The sequence below is a fragment of the Lithobates pipiens genome, unplaced genomic scaffold (genome assembly GCF_037356315.1).
Source record: "Lithobates pipiens isolate NorthernLeopardFrog02 unplaced genomic scaffold, aLitPip1_a1.2 Scaffold_18, whole genome shotgun sequence".
Taxonomy (NCBI): Eukaryota; Metazoa; Chordata; class Amphibia; order Anura; family Ranidae; genus Lithobates; species Lithobates pipiens.
This window is the reverse complement of record NW_027507758.1, coordinates 423,137,944-423,160,629: the sequence shown is the minus strand read 5'-3', so window position 1 is coordinate 423,160,629 and position 22,686 is coordinate 423,137,944. Positions and strand designations below refer to the sequence as shown.

Here is a 22,686-nt window from a genome sequence, read left to right as displayed (position 1 = left end):
GGAAGGGGTAGCGATAGAGCCTTTGTCACTTTTTTAACCCTATATTTGTTATATAGTAAATGACTAAATAACCTAACTTTAGTGAGTTCTGCTGGTATCGTGCATCATATATAGAAGTGGTATTTCTACCATTTCTTTATATGGCAGCTTCTCGCTGTCACTGGTTCCTAAGGAAGCCATTGGAGGGTTGTACTCACGGCATTCCTAGGAACCACTGATGCAGGGAATCTCTGCTCCTTTTAAGCAAAGGGGTGGGAAAAGCAATGACATCACTACCCACATGTGACCCCTGGTAATGATGTCACCACTATCCCCGTCCCTTCAATTATATAGCTGATTTAGTTAGTGTTACCATTTGGTTAGTGTCATTTGGTTAGTGTTATCATTTGGTTAGTGTCATTTGGATAGTGTTACCATCGGGATCAATCATGTGCGTGGGGTGCATTGGGTTAATAATGAGTTGTTAGGCATCGTGATTGAAGATGGATTTACAATGAAGGACTTTTTTGGGATTTTATTTTTATAATAAAGTCTAATGTTTGGGTGGTGTTTTTTTTTTTTTTTTAGGGAGTCAATGAGTAGTAGGCACCATGATTGACAACAAGGGAAATTGTTTAAGGATTTCCATTTTTATTTTTTTTTTTCAATAGTTTTTTATTAAATTTTAAGAAAGTTTACATGAAACATGCATATAACAAATGCTGTTCAGCGAATATTAGTACAGCCGACTTATAGACAGAAATCAGAACATATAAAACCTGAGGTTACACATAAGAACATCTGTAAGACAGTAATAGTAACATTAACTTAGGAGAATCTTCATAAAATAGTGCTGGGCTAAGCTCGAGGCCTCCGCGCACACCCCGAGCCACGCCTCTGTTAATCGTAGGCCTTTTGGGTCCCCTTCCCCCGACCGCCCCAAAAGGGATCACACTGCAGCCGGAGGCCGAGGACCCGCCCTATAACTCCTCGCAAAATGCAAATAAATGGTGAAACATTTGGCAGCAGCAGCAGATTTAACCTCTGACTTGCTTCAACCTATATCCAAACTAGCTCTTAGAGAATACTCAAACATCCCAGTCGGATCTGTAATCATGAATGTGCATCAGCATCAATGTGCTAAATAACAAAGAAAAGAGAAGGAAAACAAGTAAGAAAGAATAGAGATGAAGAGAAAAAGAGGATAAAAGAGATCAAAGAGGTGTAGGTACCCAGGTCCATTTGCCATTTCCATTTACACGGTATTGCGCCTATTACTGTATTGTTTATACCATTCCACCCAAGGCCGCCAGATTTGAGTTCTAGATTGGAGACTGTTCTGGGAAGCCAGAAACATAATTTCATACGTAACATGTAAGTTAATTGTCTCGATTACTTTCGCTACAATATGAGGGTCTGGGTTTGCCCATTTCCTCGTTATCTCTAACCGTGCCCCTAGTAGAATTTGAGACAGGACGTGTCTATGTGAGTGGGGGAATGAATCTATACCTAAGGATAGGAGTGCAAGACCCGGATCGCCCCTCCTGTGTGTACTTAAGACGCCACTTATAATTTCAAAAACATCCCTCCAGAATTTAGTTAGTTTTGGGCGGGCCCATAGAATATGTTGTAGGGATCCCCTCTGCCCGCACTGTCGCCAACAAAGAGGCGACCTGCTCGGGTCGAACCCAGCCAATCTTGTGGGCGTTAGATACCACCGCAACAAGATTTTCTGGTACAATTCCCATAGATTTACGCTTTTAGTGGCTCTATAAACAGACGCTATAGCGGTCTGCCATTGTTCGATGGTCCAATGCTCTTGTAAGTCTAATTCCCAAGTTCTCATAGAGGGGGATTTAAGAAAGACCTTCTTCTGGTGTAAGGAACCATAGAATAGAGAGATACCTCGAATGGAGGTCTTTGAATTATGGAGGTAAGCATAAACTTGCTGAGGGATAGCAGTAGACATGTCCCCAACGTTCTGCAATAAGTGCGCGATTTGGGCATATGCATAGTGATCCCTCGGCTGCAAAGCGTATTCAATCTGGAGAGTGCGAAAAGTTTTAAGGGCAGGCCCAACTTTCAAATCATCCACCAAGGCGATTCCCCTGGGCACCCAATGGGCAATGTGTAAATTCGGGATCAATATTTGTAAGCTCGTAATGGAATGCCGTACGACTCTGACCGGGGTTGTAGTTGAGGAATCCTTAAGAAAGAAATTCCACGTCTGTAATGTTGCCTTGACAGTGGGTGGCAAGTGTGACGGGAAGCGTTGCATGAATCTGCTAGACATAAGTAAGTCGCACAGCCTTCCATTAGGAGATTGGTATGATTCCATGTCCCTCCAACGGGGGACATGGTCCTCTAGAAACCAGTATTTCAATTGAGCTAGAACTGCTGTGGCGTAATAATCCTGGATAAGCACATGTCCCACTCCCCCAGTCAGCCTGGCTTTAAGCAGTTTGTGGAAAGCACATCTCGCCCTTTTCCCCTGCCATAGGAAAGCATTCAATTTAGCTTGTGCTGTGCGGAAAAAGGCGCTCGGCACTGGGATGGGCAGAGCCCTAAATAAATAAATGAACTGGGGGAGTACCATCATTTTGAAGGCCGCTAATCGGCCGGACCATGTCATTTCCAACTTGCTGATTGTCTGGAGCTTCAGGGGAAGTTCATTCAAAAATGGCGTGTAATTAGCTTCGACCAGCTTTCCCGAATTATCAGTCAAAGTGACTCCAAGATATTTCATTCCCCTGGCGCTCCAGACGTAAGGAAATTGAGCCCTGAGCTTGCTGCTAGTATAATTATCAATACCCAATCCTAGGATATAAGACTTATTAGCGTTCACCTTATAGTAGGACACTTGTCCGAACAATTTCAAAGTAGCATGCGCTGCCGCCAGGGAGGGGCCCACCTCTGTCATGATTACAACTACATCATCCGCAAACAAGCTAATAGAGTGCGTCTGGTTACCAAGAGGGAAGCCCTTAATAGTCGGGTGGGTTCTAATAGCAATAGCTAAGGGTTCCATCAATAAATTAAATATTAGAGGTGACAGAGGGCACCCCTGCCTGGTACCATTCGATATTTTAAATGGGGTCGAGAGGATGCCTGATGTGTAAACCCTGGCTGAGGGTTCCGAGTACAGGGCTAGAATCGTGGATAAAGCTAAATCAGAGAAACCAAAGGACTCCAGCACCTTGGTCATATAGAGCCAGTGCACCCTATCGAAGGCCTTCTCCGCGTCCAGAGACAGGAGCAGAGAAGGCCTTCGCTGCGTCCGCGCAAGGTGGATAACATTTATCATGCGGCGCGTGGCATCTGAGGTTTGTCTGTGCTTGGTAAATCCGGTTTGATCCGGGTGTATAATCGTGGGTAGTATGTCAATCAATCGTAAAGCTATCATTTTAGCATAAAGCTTAATGTCAGTATTCAATAATGATATTGGTCTAAAGTTTGCCGGAGAGGTGGGCTCCTTCCCCGGTTTTGGCAGCGCGACAATCAAGGCCTCCAACATTTCCCGAGGAAAGGAGGACGATGCAGCAGCGGATTGGAAAACCTGGAGCAATAGAGGTGACAGTGTAGCTGTAAATGCTTTATAATATTCCCCACTAAAGCCGTCTGGGCCCGGTGACTTATTGATCGGAAGCAACTTAATAGCCTGTTGCACTTCCGCTAATGTGAACGGGGCATTTAAGTATTGAAACTGGTCCGCTGTCAATTTGGGTATCGGTAAACCTGACAGAAATTGTTCGATAGTCTCCGATGTAGGTTGAGTAGTCAGTGGGTCGTCCTTCAAGTTGTACAAGCTACTGTAGTAACAGCTAAAGGCGTCAGCTATCTGTTGTGGGTGATAAAGTTTCTGATTAGTATTGGGGTGTAGAATGAATTGAATTCTATGTTTGTATCTATGCCCTCGGATAGTGTGCGCTAGCAACTTCCCCGCCTTATTGCCTGTGGAATAATAAGTCATTTTGAGTCGTTTAGATGCTTTTTCAAAGTTTTCCAGTAAGTGTATTCTAAGGTCAGACCTGAGTATAGACAACTTTTGGGAGTTAGAGTGGGAAAATTGAGTTTTATTTTGCGTTTCCAGGTCCTTTATCTCTTTGAGTAACGCGTTAAGTTTTTGCTGCCTCCTCCTCCGGACCCCCGCTCCCAGCTGAATAAATATACCCCTCATATATGCTTTTTGAGCATTCCATAAAACACCTGGATCAGTCACTGACCCTACATTATCGCTTAGAAAATTCAGTAAATGTGTGCTTAATTTTTCCTTCAATTCTGGTTGTTGCAATAGAAAGGTGTTCAATCGCCAAACCGGTGCTGTACCCGGCTTATACGAGTCTGCCACGGACAGGGTTATCGGCGCATGATCCGACCACGTTATCGAGTTCACACCAGCCGAAGCTGTCTGTAAAAGTAGCTGTTGATCCACCAAAAAAAAATCAATTCTTGTGTAAACTCCATGTGGTGGGGAAAAAAAAGTATAATCCTTTTCATTGGCGTGTAAACAACGCCAGGCGTCATATAACCCCTGTCCGTGGACAGACTGTGATAAGGAAGGTTGGGTTCTAGAAACATTAGAAGTGGAGTCCATCTGAGGATCTAGAGTGATATTGAAATCGCCACATATAAGCAACCGACCCTGCTTGCAAGAGTTAACCCGTTTCATCAACCTGTTAAAAAAATGCACCTGTCTACTGTTGGGGGAATAGACATTCACTAGAGTGTATACAGTAGAATTCAATTCACAAATCAGTATTAAGTATCTACCCAGTGAGTCTGATATCTGCTCAATTAGTTTAAAGGCCACCGTATCTCTGATAGCCACTAAAACACCCTTGGTCTTTGTGTCCGCATTTGCAGTGAATATAAAGGGAAACCGTTTGTGCGTGCATTTGGGTGGTGCCTGCTTACAGAAATGAGTTTCCTGCGCACACACAATGTCCCTATTATACATGGATGCCTCTCTCCACAGAGATTTACGCTTCACAGGGTGATTCAGACCCTTGGTGTTAAGTGAGAGGATGTTAAGTGGCATACTTGGTTGGGAAATATGATGATTTGATCCTGCCGGGTCTCAGTGTCATAGCGTCAATACTCACAAAATAGGGCACTCAGGGAAACGCAGGAAGCGTCGACTCATCAAACAAGTCTCTCATGTATCGAAGAGGAAGGCAGGTCCGTGGATCGAGGGAGTTCAAAAGTCGGGACCGAATCGCATCAGTCAGGTACCTCAGAGGAAGAATAGGAAAATAGGAAGAAAATGAAAGAAGAAAAAAAAAGTTGAACAAACAAAAGGGAGAGCATAAATGCAGCAGGTGGGAAAGTCCCCGGATGGTACGAGGTGTTTCCAAGTCACTGCGGTCCATCCTTGGGGAAGGTGATGAACCTTTTAGCAGCACGAGGCCGAACTCGTGCTGGGGGGGTGAGTTCAGTTCTGGTACAAAAGCAGTCCTGGACCGGGACTGATAGTAAAAGTGATAAAGCTGTTTGGCCCGCTTCAGTTGTGTGAAGTAGCATTTTTAGCGGTGACTCGTCTCCCTTCCTGTGGGAGGCCATGTGGACTGCTAGTGGTGGAGCCCTTCTCATCTTCCTCCGTCAAAATGCCCCATTCTCTAAGCAAATCGATCCCTTTTTCCAGGGATGTGATGGTAAAGGATTGATTATCTTTGGTGATAGAGAGCTTAGTAGGATAACCCCACCTGTACAAGATCTTGTGGTTGCGCAGAATCTTTGTCACTGTGTTGAGGTTTTTCCTCTTTTGCAGAGTATATTGCGACAAGTCACTGAAAAATTGCAATCGGTGATATTGTGGAGGGAGCGACTCTTGTTTCCTCATAAGTATCATCAGCCGCTCCTTTACGTGGAAAAAGTGCAATCTCATAAGAACATCCATAGGCACTTGTTCCGATAGGTGGGATGGTTTTGGTAGGCGATGGATCCTATCAATAGTAACGTCTAAGTCGCTGAGATCAGGGAGCAAGGCTTTGAACATGTTGGCGACATATAGGGTGAGGTCCGACTGTTGTACTGATTCAGGGATGTCCCTTATTTTAAGGTTGTTCCTCCTGGATCTGTCCTCCATGTCCGCCATCTTTGCTTTAACCCATTCCATGTCAGTTTCCCGCTCATCATGAGCATCTACCAAATCGTTGATAGTGCCTGCAAATTCCTCCATTTTTGCTTCCACATGATCCACCCTGTTTCCCAATGCTAGGATATCCGTGTGGAATCTGTGCATGTGCTTAGCCATATCAGATTGCAATGTGCTGCGCAAGGATAGTAACATATCCTTTAAAACTGTGTCCAACACAGGCTGGTTTTGTGTAGGAAATGTCTCAATAGGTTCAGGTAAATCTCTAGTGTCCTTCCCCGAATCCGAGGCCTGGCTCGCCGCCGGGCTCAATCCATCCTCATCTAGTCTGGGTTTAGCTTTAACCGGGCTGCGGGAGGATGGGGTGGAGGGGGAGGCGGATTTCTCCTCATCTAAGTCTGTATTTAAGAGAGATGTACCTTTCGCCGTCGGTTTGTGTTTAGGTGCCGGTCTCCTCACTGTGTAGGCCTCGGCGCCATCTTGCTCCACCTCTCTCCCGCTGAGCGGATAGAAATCGGTCAAACGTTGCGGTTTGCGGTGCTGGCGACGTCTCCCCGACATAGTGGACAGTGCTGTGGTGAGTCCCGCTGCTATAACGAGGCAGAGGGCCGTTGAGCTGAGTCGCTATAAGCCGCTGTAGTCCCGGTTCGCTCGGAGCTCTGGGCTCACACGTCCATGAAGCTCCGCAGTCAGGCCACGCCGCCCCCACATTTTTTTTTTAATAAGGGGCATGTCAGATGTTTGGGTGTCTTTATTTTTAGGTTACCGCCCTTTTTTTGTGAATGAGTTGGAGTACTATGCATCCCATACTAATTCACACGGGAGGGGGTGGTATCTGGACCCCTTTATTCTTAAGGTACCTTCCAAATTCTGATAAGTCCCCCACCTGCTGACCCCCACAACCACTGCGCAGGGGGGGCACAATGACTGAGCACATGATTGCCCTCCTTTCCTGTCCACTACATGCTCGGACTAAGGGTCTGGTATGGATTTTCAGGGGGACCTCATGCTTTTTTATCTTTCTTATGTGGTGTCTCTCTTAAAAACTGTACCAGACTCAAAGAGTTTGTTATGGACTTTTTTTTGGGGGGGGGGGGGGGGTAGAAAATGACAGCTACAAAGAAAAAACATGATAGTTTAAATTTTCAGCAAATGATTTCTCTTTAATAAAAGAAAGCACACAAACCAAAGTCCAAAAGGCCCCTAAAATACATAGCAAACCCTTGGAGGATTCTGTGCGATGTTTTGCTGGCTAAATTGATGTAAATCCTATATATATATATATATATATATATATATATATATATATATATATATATATATATATATATATATACAATATCTCACAAAAGTGAATATACCGCTCACATTTTTGTAAATATTATATTATATTATATCTTTTCATGTCACAACACTAAGGCTCTGTTCACACGGGGCAACATGACTTTCAACATGACTTTTGGAGGCAACTTGGACGTGACTTGGACGCGACTTGGACACGACTTGGACGCGACTTGGATGCGACTTGGATGCGACTTGGACGCGACTTGGACGTGACTTGGACAGACTTGGACATGACTTACAACACTACTTTAAGTCGCCCCAGGCCAGGCGACTTGCCGTGGCCAATCAGAGAATGAGCTCTCAGGGGGAACTCCTTTTGAGAGCTGATAATTCTCTGAGAGTCGCCTCCGTATAGACGGAGATCCGACTTGGAGGCAACCTCCATTGAAATCAATGGATACCAGTCGCCTACAAGTCGGATTGAAGTAGTACAGGAACCTTTTCTGAAGTCGGAGCGACTTCAGTAGTGTGCATTAAGACAGCTCTCATTCACTTACATTGATTTCTACATGTTGTGCGACCTGAAGTGACTTGGGGCGACTTGAAGTCGGATCTGAGTCGCCCCTGTGTGAACCGGCTCTAAAGAAATGACACTTTGCTACAATGTAAAGTAGTGAGTGTACATCTTGTATAACAGTGAAAATTTTCTGTCCCCTTAAAATAACTCAACACATAGCCATTAATGTCTAAACTGCTTAGGTCTGGCGAAATACTTGGCCAGTCCATTACCTTTACCCTCAGCTTCTTTAGCAAGGCAATGGTCGTATTGGGGTTGTTATCATGCTGGAATACTGCCCTGTGGCCCAGTTTCCAAAGGGAGGGTATCATGCTCTGCTTCAGTATGTCACAGTACATGTTGGCATTCATGGTTCCCTCAATGAACTGTAGCTCCCAGTGCTGGTAGCACTCATGCAGCCCCAGACCATGACACTCCTACACTTTGTACTCCTCATATGGTTGCCGACACATGCTTGACGCCATCTGAACCAAATAAATTTATCTTGGTCTCATCAGACCACAGAGCATGGTTCCAGTAATTCATGTCCTTAGTCTGCTTGTCTTCAGCAAACTGTTTGCAGGCTTGCTTATGCATCATCTTTAGAAGAGGCTTCCTTCTGGGATGACAGCCATGCAGACCAATTTGATGCAGTGTACGGCATCTGGTCCGAGCACTGGCTGGCTGACCCCCCCACCCCTTCAACCTCTGTAGCAATGCTGGCAGCACTCATATGTCTATTTCCCAAAGACAATCTCTGAATATGACGCAGAGCAGGTGCACTCAACTTCTTTGGTTGATCATTGTGAGGCCTGTTTTGAGTGGAACCTGTCCTGTTAAACTGCTCTCTGGTCTTGGCCATCATGCTGCAGCTAATTTTCAGGGACTTCTCAATCTTCTTATAGCCTAGGCCAGTGATGGCGAACCCTGGCACCCAGATGTTTTGAAACTACATTTCCCATGATGCTCCACTACACTGCAGAGGGCATAAGCATTATGGGAAATGTAGTTCCAAAACATCTGGGGTGCCAAGGTTCGCCATCACTGGCCTATGCAATCTTTATGTAGAGCAACAATTCTTTTTTTTTTAGATCCTCTGAGAGTTCTTTGCCATGAGGTGCCATATTGAACTTCCAGTGACCGGTATAAGAGCGTGAGACACCTGTTCTCCATTCACACCTGAGACCTTGTAACACTAATGAGTTATATGACACCGCGGAGGGAAAATAGCTAATTAGGCCAAATTTGGACATTTTCACATAGGGGTGTACTCACTTTTGTTGCCAGCAGTTTAGACATTAATGGCTGTGTGTTGAGTTATTTTGAGGGGACAGCAAATTTACACTGTTACACAAGTTGTACACCCACTACTTTACATTGTAGCAAAGTGTCATTTCTACAGTGTTATCACATGAAAACATATAATAAAATATTTACAAAACTGTGAGGGGTGTACTCACTTTTGTGAGATACTGTGTGTATATATTGTGTATATATATATATATATATATATATATATATATATATATATATATATATATATATGTATGTATATCTATATATCTCTCTCTCTCTCTCTATATATATATATATATATATATATATATATATATATATATATATATATATATATATATATATATATATATATATATATATATATATATATATATATATATATATATATTGCATTTGCATTGGTATATATTCCCCAGGACAGAGATCCCAAGTACTATTTTTTTTACACACCCTTGCCTGGTAACCTAGGAAATTGCCATTTTTAATTTGGCAGTTTCAGATCCCATAGATGTTATTGTGGTTCAGGTTTGGCATCCAAAATTCTTTGAAATTAAGCAAACTCTGCTCAAACCACATCCAGGACAGTTCAGCTCATCACTACTTAGTAACAATACTTAGTTCATTACTACTTAGCCCTTGTACACACGGGCGGAGATTCAGATGGAATGAGTCCTATCGGACCGTTTTGTCGGATATTCCGACTGTGTGTGGTCTGCATTGGACTGTTTCCATTTGAATATCCGACGGACCAAGTTTTCCAACTTGCCGGTAAAATTTTCCGACAAAATGCTCCTATCGGGCATACTCCGATCATGTGTAGCCTACTCCGACGGACAAAGTGCCACGCATGCTCAGATCAAATTCCTAGACCAAAGCTATTGGCTACTAGCCTGAACGTAGTCCCGTCGTAACAAAATAACGTCATCACGTTATATACAATCGGATTTTCCAAGAACTTAGTCCGACCATGTGTATACAACATCACTTCCGGACCTCTTCCGGAATTAATCCGTCGGAATTACTCCGATGGATTTGGTTGTCGGAATCTCTGACCGTGTGTACAAGGGCTTAGAAACATTGCTGTCAGAGTGGGATGTGTTGAGAATTGTTTTTAACCACTTTCCGACCGGCGCACGCCGATGTACGTCGGCAGAATGGCACAGGCATGCAAATGGACATACCTGTACGTCTCTTTAAATTTTCCGCCCTGCCATCCGGACCCCCGTGAGTCCGGTCTTGGGTCCGCGAACTCGATCGTCGCGGGAATACCCACGATCGTCTCATGGGGCGGCTGAACTAGGAGATGCTGTTGTAAACAGCATCTCCCAGTTCTGCCAAGCAACAAGTGATGCTGGTCTCTGCTCCATGTGATTGGAGCAGAGATCAGTGTTCACTAAAATAAAGCCCAGCCCCCAACAGTTAGTAACATGCCCCTAGGAACACTTAACCCCTACACTGCCATCTACTGGTTAACCCCTTCACTGCCAGTGTCATTTACACAGGAATCACTGCATTTGTATAGCAGTGATTGCTGTATAAATGTCAATGGTCCCAAAAATGTGTCAAAAATGTCCGATGTGTCTGCCATAATGTCGCAGTCACAATAAAAATCGCTGATCGCCGCCATTACTGGTAAAAAGAATTATTAATAAAAATGCCATAAAACTATCCCCTATTTTGTAAACGCTATAACTTTTGCGCAAACCAATCAATAATCGCTTATTGCGATTTTTTTTTACGAAAAATATGTAGAAGAATACGTATCGGCCTAAACTGAGGGAAAAAAAAATTATATATTTTTGGGGATATTTATTATAACAAAAAGTAAAAAATAATGCATTTTTTCAAAATTGTCGCTCTATTTTTGTTTATAGCGCAAAATATAAAAACTGCAGGGGTGATCACATACCACCAGCACCAAGAAAGCTCTATTTGTGGGAAAAAAAGGACGTCAATTTTGTTTGGGAGCCACATCGCATGACCGCGCAATTGTCAGTTAAAGTGACGCAGTGCCGAATCGCAAAAAGTGGTCTGGTCTTAAGCCAGCAAAATGGTCCGGGGCTGAAGTGGTTAAGCAGGAGCACACAAAAACAAAAAACAACACATTTTCAGTATGGTGGGGAATAGTTAGGAGCAGACAACAATAAAACAGATGTTTTATTGTTGTCTGCTCCTTCCTTTTTAGGTGACAATCTCCCTTTCTTATTTTGATCTCATAAGGACAGGATATCAGGCAGGGGGAATCTCCTTAAAGGACAAAAATAAAAACAATAATAAAATAAAGGATATATATATATATATATATATATATATATATATATATATATATATATATATATATATATATATATATATATATATATATATATATATATGTAGTGGGGTCTCTTTAAGGACTATAAAACTACTGTTCCCAGAACCCCGCTGGTTCCCAGGATGTTTTGAGTTATGCCCCAGAGACTTATGGGGGAGGGCATATAAGGAGGGGGAGAGGCCTAGTTCGCTCTCTTTGGACACCCCCCTCTCTCCTAGCAAGAGGAGGTCTGTGCTGAACTGCTGAAGGCACAAGGCCTAAAGCCTGGGCCTTGTGCTCTTTTCCAAAGAGCCCTCTGCCAGCTTAGCTGCACCTGAGAGACATTTTCTCATCTTTGCTGCAGTACACCAGAAGGATTGAAGACTCGGAGGTTGGTGGATTCCTGTTCCTAGACGAAAAGGCAGAGAAACCGGACTTGGACTTGTCCGGGTGGTGAGAGCTGTTTAAAGACAGATGCTTTATCTTTATTATTCGTTTGGATTACAAAGTTGTTCTTCAAGTGCACCACCGAAAGATTGCTAGCGAATATTGTTTCACTGGACTTCCATCTAGATCAGTCAGGCCTGACTGCATAGGTAGATAGTGTTGGGTGTTAGTTTACCCATGCAGGGAAGTAGCTGAAAAAGGGCAGCGTTAGAGTTGCATAGCAATACTTTATTATGCTGATTACTCTGTTTATCTTTATTACTGGTTACTGCAGGGACCTGATTATGTGTTGCAATCCAAATGTTTGATTCATGTTATTCCTTTTATAAAAACAATAAGTAAAGTCAGTTATATACTTTCAAGGATTGTCTATGAGCTTGAGTTATCCACCCACGCACACACACATATTTAGAGTATAAGTGATTTAATGTGTATTGCTAGATACTAACTGTGCCAAAGTGGGTAGTGCAGATTGCCGGGGGGTTGGCGGAGCTGTGCTCAGGACCCAAACCAAACTTGTGGCCCTCTTAAGTGAGGGTATCGCTATATATATATATATATATATATATATATATATATATATATATATATATATATATATGGAGTCTTTAATATAAAATTACCTATTAACATGCATTAGATGGTATATTGTGGAATAATACTTAAAGCAGTAGTAAACACCTCTTGCTCACTTGTACCTATAGGCATTCTTATAATAAAGCTTACCTGTAGGTACAAGGAATATCTCCTATACATGCATTGGCGCATGTGCACTGCGCTCTAAAGGGACAGCATGTCATCCCTCCAGAGTGCAGTGCTGTGATCATGGCTCCTGTGCGCATGCGTGGGAGTAACATAATCACAGCTCGGCTATTCAAATGGTTGGAACCCAAAAACCTAGAAGGAAGCCCTATCAGTGGTGACAGTACGCTGCCGGAGGCTTCTTTTTAAGGAAAGTCTGTGCATACTAGCACATTATGAAATTAACTTGCAGGGGGGGGGACATTTTTTTGGGGGGACATTTTTCTACCACTTTAAGGGGGATTTATCAGTAATCAGGATACCTGTCTAAGATGCTTTTTAGGGAACTGCACTGTGGCTCCCGGGTAGTCATCTTTCTCACTGTAATGCTGAACTGGTGTTTCTATTCTGGAACAAACAAGCAGTCTGGTATGTTTTTTCTGCATATGTTATTTCGTCTCTAGTGTTTATTACGAAACTGCATTTATAGAAGTTTTCCCTGGTAAAATCCCTTCAAATTATGAGAAAGGCAAACTTGCAAAGTCAAACCCCAGAATGGAAGTGGCAAACACATATTTAATTAGCATCACTGATTTATTAATGTGAAAAAGTTTCAAATTTACCCTTGAGATTAACAAATGCTTTGTCCCTTATATCATATACCCTGTAGTCTTGTTTTTTTAGCGTCAAACGACTAAGCTGTATGAGTCATATTACTGTGTTTGTTAATTTATCACATAATAACTGTATCCTCAAAACATTCAACTCACATACCATAAAATTACATTTGGTAGAATTGTTTTCCCCATTGAATAGTACATTTTAATTTTTTGTGATGAAATATTTTATCTAAAAATGCACTATTTCATCTACACCTCACACGTAAATCACTTTTCTGTTCTTCTCAATATACATTTCTTAAAATGTCATAGTTATTGCAAATCAAAGGGTAGTGGTATATTATACCTCTATTGAAGTAACATAGATAGATATGCAGGTAAATACACAATATACTATATACCTCCATTTTTATAGTCTCACCTCTGCGTTTCAGATATATAAATTTTCAACTGTGCAAGGTGTCTTAATATGATTTGGGCACCATAAAAGATCCACTGCTCTCAGTAATCCACGCAGAACTGACCAGACAGTTCCCCTTGCTCTACAATTCAAGTCTATTTGACAAGCCTTGTGCTGAGGGGTGTGACTGCTGCTCAGCTCTGCCAGCAAAGAGCACTGGAATTTGGAGGAAAAGAAGCAGCATGACACAGAGAAAAATTTATTCGGACTAGGGATAAACAGGTGCAAAGCTTTAAGGCTTTAAAAAACTATATAAATCTTTGTGAAGTGAATTTTGGATACAGAAGAGAACATAAACTGACAACCTTAAGTGAATAAAAAATAATAATTTAAAATGAAAACAAATTATGCATAGTAATTAAAACACTATGTGGTTAATTTACTAAAGGCTATTTGGCTGTGCACTTTGCAAGTGCAGGTGATCCAGATCTTAGTAAATGAGGTGAAGCTTCAATCACATGCAAGAGAAATAAAAAACTAACATTTTTGCTTGCATATGATTGGATGATGGAAATCATCAGCGCTTTCCCTTATTTACTAAGCTCTTGAGCAACCCAAGGGTTCATTGTTTAAATATGTTAGTACTAGGGGATCTGAATGTGTGACATGTTTTATCATGGTATACTGGTATTTTAGTGCACCTTACAACTTTCTTCTTGGTTAAATTTTGCGCACAAGTACCTAGTGAACCTGGAAACAGTATATGTTTGTGGACACTATACAGGCATACCCCACTTTCAAGTACACAATGGGGTTTATTTACTACAGCTCGAAAGTGCAAAATCAGGCTCATATCTGCATAGAAATCAATGAGCGTCTAACCCCAGCTTGTTCAATTAAGCTTTGATAATAAAACCTGGAAGCTCATTGGTTTCTATGCAGAAGTGAGCCTGATTTTACACTTTCTAGCTTTAGTAAATAAACCCCATTGTGTATTTAGAAGTGGGGTATGTCTTTAGTTAGTGTATACTCATATCTATTAATACACAATATTTTTCAATAGGAAATTGAGCAATATGAAAAGTGTGGTAACCATTAGCAACTAACCTGCAATTTCCATTCACTGATAATACTACACTAAAGGGAAATCCTGACTGCTTGTAGTGATCTTCTGTGCACATCCCCATTTGTTTCTGCATTATTTCAAGAGTTTGTGTGTGTGTGCATGTGTGTGTGTGTGTGTGTGTGTGTATGTGTGTTTGTGTGTGTTCACATGTGCTTGTGGTATTCAAATATTGCAATGTGCTAGAGATTTTATATTGTATCTGCTAATTATTCCTGTAAAAAAAAAAAATCTTTCAGTGCTTGTTAAAATCAAGATAACAACAAATTGCATTGAGCATTGTACTGTATTTATAGGCAGGGAAATCATTATCTGCCATTATTTATAAGTCTATAATCCCTTGTATTGTCTTGATGCCGAGAACCTATCATGCATAATTCCCCTTATGTGACCTTAACATATTAATACCTTTATTTATGCTAATATTAGATGCACTAATCCTATCACTCCTGCTATAATAGTTCAAAAGTTTTTACATAATAGAGAAGGAATTAGTAAAGCTTAACAAGTGCCTAAAACAGAAAGGATGGTAATAAACCGCTGTTTGTAAAAATAAAAAAACAAAGCTGTACTGAGGGTCTAGTTTTGTACTACCATAACAATACGCCTATTCTTAGCACATGTTAATTGGTTAACAAAAGAACGTTGTTAGTCTGCAAATGCAAAGTACATCTGAGATTAAGTAATAATAATTTCCTACTTTTTATTTCAGTTTTCACTCCCCTTGCTAGAATAAAACACAGCGATGTGAATATGCAGTTGTTCATTTATTTTTACCAGCATTTTTTTCTAGGACTGTGTGTAACAATAGAGCAGAGTCAACATAAATAAAGCCAATTATGGTAATATGCTTGAGTATGAGTGCTATAACAAATCCTTACACTTCAGTGCTTTGCTGAGTACTAATAGCTTATGGTGTAAAAACTGGTGAACTAATACCATAGCAATAGATAACAAAATGTAGGACGTTTTTTAATAGTAGCCGAGTTGCAGCATGTGACCACATTGATTAATTCCATTTGACAGCTCTAGTTTTTAAATAAAAAAAAAATAGCATTTTTGGAGAAAATGAACATTTTGACAAAGCAAACTTATCATGTAGGGGACAAAGCATTATTTTATTAAAAATGTAAGTGTGCAAGAGAATATATGTGCATATATCAGTCTTTCTGTCTTTATTTTGTTAGAAATATAATTTATTTAGTAATATATGTAGCAATGTTACTGTAGTTATTTTAAATATATGTACTAAATAGGCTTAAACGTGCTTCTCAACTGAGAAGAAGCATACAGTTATTCATTACATATCCACGTGATATATTTTTTTATTTTTTTTTACACACAACTAATAACACATTTGCATAAATAAAATAAAGACAAATGAAGAACACAAACCATATGATTGCTATCAGACAGCAAATTCAGCAGTGGTATCTATTTAAGCATTAATCTCTGGTATCTACTCAGGATGCATTTGGGAATAGGACAATCTGTATTGTATGTGTATAAGTACCAAAACTGTTTTAATTCAGTCTGCAATATCAGAACTAATAGAAAGTGCAAATTAACATGGATTAAAAGCACTGAAACACAGAATTATTGAGACACTTACCCGAGTAAAATTACAAAGTTTTAAACAGCGAGGATCTTAAGTAGCTCGGTGCCTAGAAGTACATCTGCTGCCTCAGTTCTGTAAATTGGATAGTACGGACATTAATAGAAACTGTGTCTGAATTAAAGCTCGCGAGACTTGGCAGCAGCAACTTGATCTGCAAGCAGTCGATCTTTACCATCTGACATCTGCTTTATGCATAAAACTTTGTTAAATGTCTGTTTTTAGAGTCACTTCAAAAACAAAGATTGTCATGCATGCTTTGGCAAAGCATAACATATATAAACCTGGTATGGCATGCCTATATATGCATATACACAGAGAGATTGAACAATAATAAATTAATAAATACATTTCCATATATATATATATATATATATATATATATATATATATATATATATATATATGATGTAATTGTTTACTCTGCTGTGAAATGATCCTATTAACAATAGTATTAATAACACCTGTACAGGGAAGATTTACTAAGCAGTAACTGAAGCTGAAGCTGTGTTCACTTTGAATAATCATCATATGTAAAGGAAATAAAAATAAACAAGTAAACTAATAGGATTTTTGCTTGCACATTATTGGATGGATCAGCGTTAACACTTCACTTAAAGCTGAGCTTGTTTGGCTGTACTTCTCCTATATATCACAGGAGTACAATTAGTTTTGCACTCTTGTGACGCGTTTTCAGCAGAGAGCTGTCTGAAGTCCGCTCTCTGCGGATGTCACTGGAATCAGTCCGGGCACCGCATCATCACGACCTGGATCCGCCAGGTGCCTGGACTGATATCCGTCTCAGCCTCTCAAGCGAGCCACTGAGAGACTGAGATGGCTGCTCCCCACCGCTCCACAGCTCAGCGCTCCAATGAGCGCGGGGTAAGGCAGAGCGAAGAGCTGCTGATTGACAGTCAGCAGCTCTCTCCCCGGGGATCTGTGAGAATCGAGCCATTTGCGGTGTTCGATGGCTCGGTTCTCAGTGTAGAGACGGTGGGGGACAGATGCAACATTGGACAAATGCTGCATCCACCTAAGTAAGTATGAATCTAGGGGGGGGAAAAAACAAAACATTCTTCTCTTTTAACAAATTTACCTTACTCACTATGTTAAGCAAATATCCCTTGATCTTAGGGAACATTCATCTTGCTAAGTTAACAGTCTCCACTCCTTTTGTAAATAAACTCAATTGTCTGACGTTTTAAAACTGAGCATCCTTATTGACCATCTGTTGTAAAAACAAATGCATTTTTTAGAGCAGCATCATCTGCTTTAAGTTTAGGGTGCACTTTTTGAGAAATGTAATGGCTAAAACATCAGGTACATGTGGACCAGTATCTAGTCATTCAGGGTAAACAGCGACAGGTCATAAACATTACAGTTTTGGGTTGCATTATTAACCACTTAAGCCCCTGACCATTTTGCTGGCTTAAGACCAGAGCACTTTTTGCGATTCGGCACTGCGTCACTTTAACTGACAATTGCACGGTCGTGCGACATGGCTCCCAAACAAAATTGACGTCCTTTTTTTCCCCACAAATAGAGCTTTCTTTTGGTGGTATTTGATCACCCCTGCGGTTTTTATTTTTTGCGCTATAAACAAAAAAAGCAAAATGTTTGAAAAAAAATCATTCTTTTTTACTTTTTGCTATAATAAATATCCCCCAAAAATATATAAAAAACGTTTTTTCCCTCAGTTTAGGCCGATACATATTCTTTTACATATTTTTGGTAAAAAAATCGCAATAATCGATTATTGATTGGTTTGCGCAAAATTTATAGCGTTTACAAAATAAGGGATAGTTTTATGGCATTTTTATTAATATTTTTTTTTTACTAGTAATGGCGGCGATCAGCATTTTTTATTGTGACTGTGACATTATGGCGGACACATTGGACATTTTTGACAAATTTTTAGTATCATTGTCATTTATACAGCAATCAGTGCTATACAAATGTACTGATTCCTGTGTAAATGACACTGGCAGTGAAGGGGTTAACCAGGGGGTGGCAGTGTAGGGGTTAAGTGTGTCCTAGGGGCATTGCTCACTACTTAAAGTCGCGCCCGATACCCACCACCCAAGTACCCACTAAGGCCTGGGCATTTTACTCGAATTCGCATCATAATACCAAAGGCATTTTATTATTTTACAACATTTTCCAGGATAAACGCATATTTCACAAACCACCAGCCCTCATGAAGTGGGAAGGGGTCTTAGCAACCACCTTTACTGACGAACAATGGCTCTCTGCCTTTAAATCTATCCACAAATTCTCCCATTGTGTGAGTCACTGGGAAATGACCCTGAAAATCATATATAGGTGGCATTATACCCCTTTTAGAATGTCTGTCATGTTCCCATCCTCTTCACCACTTTGCTGGCGGAATTGTGGTCACACCGGAAACTTGATTCACATTCTATGGGAATGCCCAAGCTTGAAAAGCTAATGGAATAAAGTTTTCCAAACAATTTCTGACCTCACAGGTGTCCTAACCCCCCCAAACCCCAATCTAGCCATACTGCACATTGGTATAGAAACCTTTCCACATGGGGATAGAGCTATAGTAACACATATTTTACTGGCCACACGAAACCTAATTCTTCGCAATTGGAAGCAATCTATGGCCCTTAACTTCTCTGAAGTAGTCGCCATTGTAAATAGGAACTATTCGTTCGAACGATTGATTGCAATCAACTCATTCTCCTGTAAGCAATTTGATAAAGATTGGAAGTTATGGACCACCAGGTTTGGGCCTTGATACATGGTCTCATTTTATTTTGAAACCTTACTATCGCTAACTGATACGATAAATTTTGCTTTGACTTATACTAGCTGAACAAGCAGTACTTATATTGTCTGTACTACATATTCTTGCATCTTTAACTGCTGTATATCCTGTGTCCAGATACCCACCCTACTTTTCTTTTCTTTCTTGTATTATGTTCTGTTTGTCTCTGAAGAACTTAATAAAAACTCATTGATAAAAAAAAGATAAAAAAAAAAAGTGTGTCCTAGGGGCGTATTACTAACTGTGGGGGGCTGGGCTGTGTGTTAGTGAACACTGTTCTCTGCTCCAATCACAGGGAGCAGAGATCAGTGTCACTTGTTGCTAGCCAGAACGGGGAGATGCTGTTCACTTCCGCATCTCCCCGTTCAGCCTCCCTGTGAGGTGATCGCGGGTATCCCCAGGGTGACTGGACTCACGGGGGTCCCGACTGGCATGCACACGCACCCTCGGCGGTGCGCACACGATGGCAGGGCGGCAATTTTAAATGGACGTACCCGTACGCCAATTTGCCTGCCCGTGCCCTTCTGCTGACATACATCGTCTTTCGCCGGTGGGGAAGTGGTTAAGATGGCTTTCACACCGAACCACCCTGGGTGCTATATTTAGTGCCGCTTAACTGTAATTTTAGCGGCGCTATTCAGCCACTAGCAGGGCAGTTTTAACCCCCTGCTACTGACCAAAAAGTGGTTAAATTCGGAGCGACGTTTTACTAGCAGTATCGCAGCACTGACCCTCGGGCTTTTACACTGGAGTGCATGGAGCCACTTTTTTCAGGTGCTATACATGAGCTATTTTTAGCGCTGTAGAGCCTGACAAATGTTGGCAGTGTGAAAGGGGTCTAAAAGAGTATAGACTGTTCACTTAGCAAGGTAAATGTTCACTTTGAAAAGTGAATGTTAGTAAATAATGTGAACCAATGATCAATTTGAATATCCAATGATGTGAGAAGTTTAAAAAAAAAAAAAAAACTATTATTTTGCAATCACATGATTAGATATTCAAAGTAGATGCAACTTCACCTTATTTACAACCCCTTTCTGTTTGTTCACCTCTGGATATTTGCAGATATTTACAGGGTACATTCAGCAGGGCAGACAGAAAGAGGGGCTGCTAAAAAGACACAACTTGCCATAGCTCAGAAATCAAATTTCTTCCCTAAAATAAAACAAAATATGACATTACCACAAACTGCAGAGATAATACTTACTGCACACTATAATAAATAATATGTTAAACTTTCAGCTTATGTCTATTCACAAAGTTATTGAGGAGAAATTTTGGATATTTAGAAAAAACAAACATACATACTCACTTCCATGATGCAGTATTGGTCTGATGCTGCAGCTGTCCCCTGCTGGCTCTAAGACTGAGAACTGAGTGATCGCATAACCACTCATCACTCAGTTCTTTGTCTTCTCTTAGCAGAGAGTAGCATTTGCCAGTCACCACTATTCGCTCTGCCCCTACAGCACGTACTGGGTGCAGAGAGTCAGAGCCAGGTGTCAATCAGGCAGCTGGGTGGATCCTAACAATATTGTCAGGATCCCTCCAGAGCCTGGAGTACCTCTGTGTTGTCAACCAACACTCCTGTGACCCATGAAAAAAAAATATAGCCCAAAAATTATTGGAAATACTTATTGGAAATATAAGTATACTGATGTCTTGATTGAGCACCTAGCTCTTGATGGTTCTGGTTTGTGACAAGAGGATTATGACTCATGCTGCTTAAAGCGGTTCTCCACCCTAAAGTGGAAGTTCCGCTAATCTGATCCCTCCCCCCCTCCGGTGCCACAATCGGCACCTTTCAGGGGGGAGGGGGGTGCAGTTACCTGGATAATCCAGGTATCTGCACCCACTTCCGGGACAGACCGCCGCAGACCGCCGCAGATGCCCAGCCCCCCCGTTGTGTTCTGGGAAACACACAGTTCCCAGGACACAGCGGGGACCATAAGAGACGCGCAGTGCGACTCACGCATGCGCAGTAGGGAACCGGGCAGTGAAGCCGCAACGCTTCACTTCCTGATTCCCTGACAGAGGATGGCGGCGGGGGCAGCAGAGAGATGAGCGATCGTTCGCCATCTGCCGCCAACATTGCTGGACCCTGGGACAGGTAAGTGTCAATTTATTAAAAGTCAGTAGCTGCAATATTAGTAGCTGCTGGCTTTTAATATTTTTTTTTAGGTGCAGAACTGCTTTAAATTTTTTAATATTAAATTTTTTTAACAGAAGATGATTTCTGACTAGTTTTGGGAATCCTCCAATATGCCCTAGGTACCTATCTTCTTGTGTACACTATATGGTTCTAGTTCATAAAAAATAATTCTTTTTTAAACAAGAGCCTTCTGGAGCAGCACTTTATTTTTTTGTTGGAGGACACTAGTCTGACAATAATGCATTCAGTCTGCATTTTTCTAGCCAAGAAACGTCTTCTGCTCACCAGCCTTTTGGAAATGTGCAGTAGATTTTGAAGAGTGGGCCAAAAAGCCCAGCATTTTGGTCCTGAATATGCAACTATAAACATTGCCATGTTTGCACCTTTAGCAGCAAGGGGTATGGCCCAGTTATCCAAAAGAAATTGCATTCACTTCCAATTATTGACTTCTGTCATTGTGAATAAAAACCGACAAACATCTAAAATTGGTGTCAAGGTGGTATGTCAGCCAGCTCATTCCATGGACCTTTAGCAAAGTTTTTTGCATAACTGATTCTGATTTCAGATTGCTGTGCACAATTTTCCAGAATTGATACGAGGGGACCATATACTCTACTTACTTATCAACTATTGGCCACCTATTGGCCTATTAATAGAGAAATGGCATATTAAAAGAGAAGTATGGGGAAGCAGAAATAGGTAGTACATGTTACCCTCATGCTTCCATTACATTTCTTTCTTGCCCCAGTCCCTTAGTTTCTACAGTACAGACATTTGACATTTCTGTCAGGAAGGAGCCTGTAATGGTTCTCTCTCAGTTTGAAATTTAGAAGGAGTGGATACAATTGCAGCAATCCACCCCCTCTTTCAGTCCCTCCCACTCTTGGACATGTGGCTGCGCGTGGTGAAGGAATGCACACCCGAGCTGCTATCTAGAGTGGGCACACTTTTCACATGCCTGTGTTTTCATGACAGCATGTCCCCAGCTAAAACATTGAAGTGGAGACAGTGTGAGAAGCAATGCAGTCTACTCACCTCCAGTGGTCTTGTGCTCTGAGCTACACTTTCCCTGGATGTCTCTTCTTCTCACCTCTGCCAAACTCCACCACCTCTCCTGTGGACTCTGATGTCCCTGTGTCCTCTGATTCCCTCTGCCCTCCTTCTCATCACTCAGGGGCTTTCAAAGCTTGTGTCCGCTTCTCCTCCAGCTGCTGAGAGGAGCGGAGGCTGTAGGCAGGTTGACAATAATGAGAAGGGAGGAGAGGGGAGTGTGAACACTTCTCATGGGTACG

General features: G+C 41.4%; 1 protein-coding gene across 2 annotated transcripts in view; it reads right to left on the bottom strand.

Annotated features, from left to right (window-relative positions):
• BCHE (butyrylcholinesterase) overlaps positions 1-16,588 on the bottom strand; it is a 133,736-nt gene extending 117,148 nt beyond the window's left edge. Inside the window, exon 1 of one of the 2 annotated variants that reach the window (XM_077488038.1) lies at positions 16,449-16,588. The gene's annotated coding sequence lies outside the window, so the exon portion shown is untranslated. Of the gene's footprint in view, positions 1-13,734; positions 13,863-16,448 lie in introns of those variants that run through there. The other variant, XM_077488039.1, reaches the window with a different exon arrangement.
• Between the last annotated feature and the right edge of the window lie 6,098 nt (positions 16,589-22,686).